The sequence below is a fragment of the Sinohyriopsis cumingii genome, unplaced genomic scaffold, assembly GCF_028554795.1.
Source record: "Sinohyriopsis cumingii isolate HCF-2022 unplaced genomic scaffold, ASM2855479v2 utg000898l, whole genome shotgun sequence".
Taxonomy (NCBI): Eukaryota; Metazoa; Mollusca; class Bivalvia; order Unionida; family Unionidae; genus Sinohyriopsis; species Sinohyriopsis cumingii.
The window spans coordinates 912519-920845 of NW_028315941.1; the positions used below are offsets into that span (position 1 = coordinate 912519).

Genomic DNA, 8327 nt, shown 5'->3' on the forward strand with positions numbered 1-8327 from the left:
TGCGGTAGTTCCTGTCCACAACGTAGATTCATATTATGCATCCAGTCTGCGCATAACTGACAACTTCAGCCGCGTTACATGTCAAGTATGTCTGAACGAAACAGCAAACAACTTCCCGAGTGTAATCTGCGAACATGATCGATGCTCAGTAGACAGTGATCCTTATACGATAAAAGTACCATGTAAGTTAATTTTAAGTGTTTGATTCATTGATATAAATACAGACATATAGACATATATACATGCATAGACAGACATATATTGATACACAGATCGATAGAAAAATGATATATAAATAAGCTGACATATTTATTAAGCACTGACATGTATCAAATCTGCTTGAAACTTCGTCCGTTTGAAGAAATATTATTTTGCGCGTGCACACCTGCAGTTTATGTCGAGATGCGTTTTGGAAATATGGCCTTAAAATGTAACAAGACTGAAGGAGGACTATATGATACGCCCTAGGAAACGTATGCAAGCCTACAAGGCAAAATATATTACAGAATTGAACAATGAACTGAATACTAATCATACAACCACTTGTACTCGTACTCGTAAAGTAAGTGTTCGAATTGTATATTACCATTAATACTAAAATGAATTTAGATGAACTGATTTCGACTGAATTGTTCAAGAAAATTGCTATCTTGTAACGCCGTCTGTCCTGTGTTCTGTCTTTGCAAGTAAAAGTTCATTATCTTTTTCTGCTGCATCTTACACAAACTTTTCAGTCTGCACTAACGAACGGCAATTGGTGAAGTAGTATGAGTTGTGAGAACCATGTCGACTTTTTTTACTCGCATTGGAAGGAGGCGAGTATGTTTTGAATGACACACATGGCGTTATCTTCTTTTGCAACTTGTATATCGCCAGTGTCGCAAGTTAAACTCTGCTAGAAACTTGGAGAAAATATTTTTCTGACTTTATCCTTATTTTCAAAAGAATTTCCAAAGCATATACTATATACAAATACAATTAAGTTTTTAAGCTAGCAGTGTAGAGCTGTGATTGTAATGATGTTACAAAAATATCTGACAGTACATGTCAAAACACGGGCCCGCAAATATATTAACCAGGAGGACTCGTAGAATTTTGAAACTTCTTGTTTTATAATGATTATTGCCAGACCAGCAATCCCTCCCAGCACACACACACACACACACTGCTGTAAAATGGAATAAGTTTGTATTGACTTCTGCCTTGCAAACTGTTCTCCTCCAGCCTTGTCTGGTGTAGTATAGTGCAAAGCCTCCCTAACCCCACCACCGCACAAAAATACACACCACAAGGACTAAGGGCAGTTCAAAATGGACATTATTTACAGTTGAGCCTTTTTTTCTCTTTTTTATAGTATGCAATGCAAACGCCCGACAACACTCTTATTACTACATTGTCACACATGATCACCATATCAATATAATGTCGTCAATTAGTCTGTATCCGGATGTTTTCGATGTGCATATGCGCTAAAATAAAATGTATAAAATCCAAATTGAGACCGATGTATACCAAAACAAGCTACAGTAGACATGACATTTACAGGTCATCAAGTAAATTTCGTTTCCTTGTAACTTTTTTTTTCCAGACGGACCAGACAATATATCGCTCAGTAGCAGAGAACGCAAGTTTTACCTCAAGGAGCATGAGATTTTCGAAATAGACTGTTTCGCCAATTGCTACCCAAATTGTATATTTTGGTGGAAGGGTCACAATATTATTCTAAACGAGAAACTAAACATCAGCTTTGAGTTAAGAATGTCTGGACAGTATACATGCTATGTTACAAATCAGGAAACAAATATCACGATTATATCGGACCCAATTACCCTACATCATGTGGAGGACGGTAAGTCAGATTACTAATATTTTATATCGCATTTGTGTCGGTTCTTGCGCACATATTCAGGGTATAATCACAAAAGAACTTTTTAACGAATCTAAAAGCCACCAGGATTCAATTAGTGGATATAACAGCATTATAGGTTATTAAAAACGTACATCTGTTGCGATATTGAAAAATACACGCACACCTGTTGAATAGCTAAGTCCTTTTACAAATAGTGTCATTATAATCAGTAGAACTTTGTGCTTGTTCTTCTGCCCAGCATTTCGTGTACGGTGGAATGCAGGGCAGCGCTTTCCAATACATAGGCATATCAATGTTTTGCAAATTATATCACATACACACTTGCCCATGTGCACACCCGTAGACGGTGAAAATGAGTATTTCGTTCCTACAAGCTAATCATAGCTGGTATTCTCAATATGCATCACACATTGGTATATAATAAAATACCCGAAGGAACTATCTTTCTATAAGGAAAGGAACGAAAAGATCTTTAGTTTGATTGATATATTCTCTTCCAATTTGCTATTTTTAAAATAGATAACCCCTGTTGCCATTTCGGTATTTTCCCTAAAATTCCACCGTTGAAAACAATCGTATGGAAGAGTCAGGTGAAGCAGCCTGCAGGTATTCCTCACAAAGAGTTTCCAATTCATGAATTCACATGTCATGTAGGTCAAGAAAGCTCCTGGAAATGTCCAAGTGAAGTATTGATGATATTCTTTTATGTTTGTAGAGCAGTGTGTGCTGTCTGTATCTTACAAAATACCCAAGGAAATTAGAAGATGTCATCATATAGATTCAACACCCTGTATCGGTCATTTTTATTTTAAAGTTTTGTTCAGGCGCAGAATGCTGGTGATGGGTGTCGATTCTGTACATAGACATTATTAGAGTAATGTTTCAAGATGGTATTATACACACGTCTTTGTGCGAAAAACATGCGTTGCCAACTTCACATACGACAAATCTCGTCCGTATCCATTGTCAGTTTCAATCCATATTAACATTTTTGTGTGATACTTATCTGTATATTTAGCTTTAACTCTCCTATTTCAGCAGTATGGTTTGGGTGTACTTTGAACAATGATTCCATACAAAACGAACAAATGATTTATTTAAAAATAATGAACAGAGAAATTACAAAGAATTTGTAAATAAAATCTAATATCATATCCTAATTTAAAGGAAGCGTCACACCATGATCGCAAAAACAAGTCAATGTGACCAAAGTAAACATAATCGTAAGCTGGTGGAATTCGTAAAATGATTGTATGATGCTGTCCAAAACGGGTCACATATAAAGAAACAAAACACGATTAGACAGTTTGACATTGACATGTCACGAGAAGGTAAGATGAATGAATGTTTAATTTAACCACGGATAAAATGTTTTGCATCTCAAATGGAACAAAGTATTAAAAAATTCTTTAATGAAACAAAAATGCCTTTCCGCATACTAGTTATGTGTATAAAGATCGTCTTGAAATAGAATATTAATAGTTAAATATACATTTAAACAGAAATTATTCCAAGATAAGAGGTATGTCCGTTTATGATCTGCTTTGATATTTATACATGGCCGTGTGCCCCAATTTAATAACTAACATTAAGTGTATGGAAGTTTTTCGCATAAGTATTTTTTAATATACCAGATGTCTTTAAACTGATAAGGAGTTCATAGGTAAGATTAAAGCAGCTAAAACAGTCACATATCAAATGTTACTTTAATACTTTGTTTTTTTTTAATTTTTCTATTATTTTACGTTTGAGACCAAGGAATCCCTGTTTCCAAGCGTGTTTAAAGGATATTATCTCCTACCAGAAATATCGGAACAAGAATAATTTTGGCTTTTTCAATACCGAAAAGAATTGTAAGGACTAGTCAATAGAAACAAAATATAATACGAATGAATTGTTTGCAATTTTATTTTTTTTTCGTCATGAAGTTTGACAAACTATTAAGATTATCACTAATTAAGACTGAACAAACACTTCAATTACATTGTTAATGAAACTTGATTCTCAGATACTCGTCCTGTCTGGTGTGCAAATGGCAAAATTATTCATTACGTAAACCTGTATTCTTGGATCATGTGCGCAGAATTATAAGCAAGATTACACATTTAATGTTCTCTTTATATAACGATCTTACACTCATAATTTACAAAATGAAGTAGATATTATATCCAGGTCCCTTCACCAACTATATATATGACTTACTACTGAGACCTTATTTCGGTTTTATTATACAGTCACATGTCTACTACAGCACCAATCTCGATTTAACCAATGAACTCATTAGTTACTTAATCGATGTCATCACAAATCAGTATAACATCTGACTGACCACAGGCTAATGCTTTCTTTAGACAACATTATTCAGAGAGACTGTTAGAACATTGTGAACGATGTAAAACTCGCCCCTATTTACATCTGTTTCCTAAGATCACAACTATAGGTTTAATTTATCTTTTACTTCGATCATTTGTTTAATTATTTGCCTATTTCCTCATAAATAAAAATAACCTATTGATTTCTTTACCAGTGCCGAAGTCTTTAATGAACATACAGTAATCGGAAGTTAGGGCGTAACAGTTTTTAAAATATTAACCACAAAATGCACGCAAACCTTGGCGTATTATTCTTCATGTGGTTCTACACACGATTCATCATTACATGGAACTACCTGCAGATATTTAAAACGATAAATTATAAAATCAGATGGTTTCCGAATATTTGTGTATCCTCTTCTTCGTAACTGGTTTTTCTCCTAAAATATAACATCAATAAGCATAATGGTATGCATGGAAGGAGACCAGCCAAACAATGTTCAAACAATTCACAAAACATTGGCCAGTAAATGGTCTACAATACATTATATTTGTTTACGCTTTATTAATATAGTATATTCATATAATGTACATTATTTCTGTTCAAAATGGCCAGGTTGCAAGTTAATATATACAGGTCCAGCAGCCTACTAAACCACTCCACTAACAGACACATACGTTTTTCCTGCTTAGATATAGGTTTTGGCAATATTACTGAGTGTGTTCTAGGCACGTTTCCATTAAGACTATACTCAAAACGAAGGTAAACCTTATCAGGACCCTGTGACTATATATAGCGTTATTATACATGTATTCGATATCACAATTTGTTTAACAATTTGTATCTTTGCTCTTGCACAGACTGTCAGTGAATCTTTGTGTTAACAAACCCAGATTGCGTAAATAAAACCGTACCATGATATTTCCCATAACTCTTCAACTGCAGCAAAATAATCGCTCCTGTTAGAGTCGATACATGTTCTATCCTTCTGCGTTAAAACACGCGTTAAATTCAACTTTTAAATAGAGACCAACCTGTTTAAGTGCAAATTCTCTAACTGCATATCTATTTATTTCGTATATGTACCTGTTAGGCTAATAATTATTGAACTTAATATTCAAACGGACTGGATGTTTTGACGTTCAATTCATAAGCAGGTCCGCTACTACCTAAACACGAAGAAATTTAACTATACATTTAATACATGTATATACAACGTGAAGTCCTGACATATCATTATTATTTTGATATTAAAATGTGTAAAATTAAAATTGTTTCTAACTGTTATATAAAATATGTTAATGTTCAAAAATTGTCACCAAAGATTAAATAAAACCATATCAAACATAAAATGTCAGATCTTTCATGCACCACTAGATATCCTTATTATTAGATTTCGTGTAACATCAATAAGACAATGCCCCCAAAAATGGTACAAATATTGTATTCGATTAAGAATGTTTTCTGAAGGGGTCAGCGTTCAAGAATTCATGTTGATACAATATTTAACCTATAGTTACCACTCCATTTTTTCCAAATGAAATACACAAGAACGTTAAATAGATAACAACAATAACACCGTGAGTTATTAAACAATGCCATGAGAGTGATACGGTTATGTTATAAAGGTAAATTATAATTTAATGAAAAACTTCCCCGAAATTCCTGTTAAGAATAACTTAATTGCAAAACATTTAATTATACTGGGAAAAGTATTATGACATCAATAGAACCAGAAAAAATGGATCATCACATATTTTAATTACAGATGACAAACGAAAGGAGAAAAACATGACAGGTAATGTATTGCATTAGTTCCAGACGAGGTAATCATTTTTTTCTCATAAAACTTCAGAAGGTTTTCTCTTTTTTACTTTGATCAGCATTAGGGGACAAATTACCTTATTTATGGTCCTTGGTTACCTTTCGAATGTATTCCTCAGACAATCGTCTTTCCGGCGAGTGTTTGTTAACTATTCGTTGCATATTACATAATACACTGTGAGAATTATCCCATTATCAGCGATGGCATATAATGGTCCTATCATGCACTAATGTGATCTAAGTTTAAAAACTGGCATATGCCTGAGCTGTTGTTCATGCTGTTGATTGAAGTTCTAGTTAATGAAAAGTCTATTTCGAACTGGGATTTTTTCTTCGCTGCATGACGTAGACATGAAAAGTTAATAGTTTGACAAAGTATTAAGGATTTATGAGCAATTATTCTCCCGGTTTTGCATTATATCAACTACTGCTAAGTTATATACACAGTCAAAATTGATCGACATTTATGTTGTAAAATTAACGAGTAGTTGCAAAGAAACGTATTTGATCTTGTACATTAATTCATCCTCATTTACAAACAAACGTGGGACACACACACACACACACACACACATACATACATACATACACTTTTCACATGCTCTGATGATTACAAAGAAACGTAAACTATGTTATATAAGTTTTATTTCCACATCTGTTCATGACTGAGAAATTTATGATTATTGCCAACTACGACCTTCAAACTACAGTGATCGGTATTGGATTAGTTGGAGTCGCTGTGTTGCTGGTGGGCATAGGATGTTTGTTGGTGAGGCAGTGGCGTAAGAATGCTTCTGATAAAGCAGGTATGATTTTCTTTTACCAATATTGTTTGTACATGTACCAAGTTTAACAAGTTTTCTTTATTGAGTCATTCATAATACAGGCATCATTGGAAAATATACAACAAAACTGTACGCTAGGTTAATATTAGAATTAGCTATCGACAAAGTCAATCCGTCAGCAATAATATTTCATATCTAATATAAAATAATTTATGTTGTTTTTGATAGATTAATACACAGACTAGCTGCTCTTCGATTTTCAATATATGTTTTAATCTTGATAGAGCTAAATGCAATTATTATATAACGCCTAATTTTGTATCTTTGTTAGAAGTACAGGGGAAAACTGTGGAGGTCTATGGGAATTCACCATTTCTGATGTCAGAATGAAGTGCGATCAGAATTTAGCATTAGCGTTTGGACCTCTGTACATTCCTATGAAAATTGAACATCATGGATATCACTATAGAATCCCATAAGAAAACAAAATTAGCCATTTCGCTGCTTTAAAGCTCTTTTGGACGTTAACATTACAATGTGGCTTCTATAGGATCTAATGAGAACTTAACTGTATGGATGTCAACATGAGGATCTATGGGAATTTAATATTAACGTTTGGACCACTTTTGGGACTAACGGGAATTTAGAATAAGGTTCAAAATTTTGAAATTTTTTAGGTTTGGCGGGAAGATTGAACACGATCATCCTGTCCTTTTAACATGAATATATTGCTACTGTTCACGAATGTTTACCGTAATGTATATCTGGAGTTTTTGTAACAGATAGTGAGAGAGATAGGGAAGAGAGATAATTAGCTCATAAGTAATTATCAAAAGTACCGTGGTCCTTTATTTGCCTTGTTTTCAAGTTCAACACTGTCATGTGCCCCGCTCAACTTATATAGTGTAACATTTAGTCTTAACTAATATACACAAAGGACCACGTTTCTGATTTCTGTTTTATTTAAAGAAATTACTTGCCAAGCATTAACACACTTGAGATTCTTTTTCTTCATTATTATCATGTCGACTGTAATGTTTAAAATATGAAGTGACTATCATATAATCAAAAAGTGGTAAATTACTAAAACAGTTTCCTAAAGTGAATCTATTTCTTACTGAGAACTATGTATCATATTTATTTGCTGTCTGCCTCTCAAAATGAGTTGTCAATGAAAGCTACACACAACAATGTATAAATAAATTGGTTCATACTTTGTTCCATTGTACTCAGTGAGCTTGCCATTTAGAGAGATAAGTACAGATGTTCGTCCACCTTGCTTTAAAGTACTCGATGACCCTGCTATTTCATGCCCTATTGAAAATTGTGTTGCAAACACAATAGATACTACCTTTGGCGACTTTGCCTTAATGCGATCAGGGACCACCCGGCTACATCATACATTAAAAAGTAATATTTTCAAAGCAATGTACTCTTTGACACTTGCTATATCATGCCATATATATATAGATCACATGTCAGGGATTGATTAAGATACATGGAATAAACTGACAACGAACAAACTAGTTTCTAAA

General features: G+C 33.7%; 1 long non-coding RNA gene across 1 annotated transcript; it reads left to right on the plus strand.

Annotated features, from left to right (window-relative positions):
* Positions 1–1596: 1596 nt before the first annotated feature.
* Positions 1597–7510, plus strand: LOC149773109 (uncharacterized). Its single transcript, XR_016417476.1, has 4 exons — positions 1597–1849; positions 5952–5981; positions 6718–6813; positions 7470–7510. It is a non-coding gene; the product is annotated as an uncharacterized LOC149773109 (long non-coding RNA).
* Positions 7511–8327: the final 817 nt, after the last annotated feature.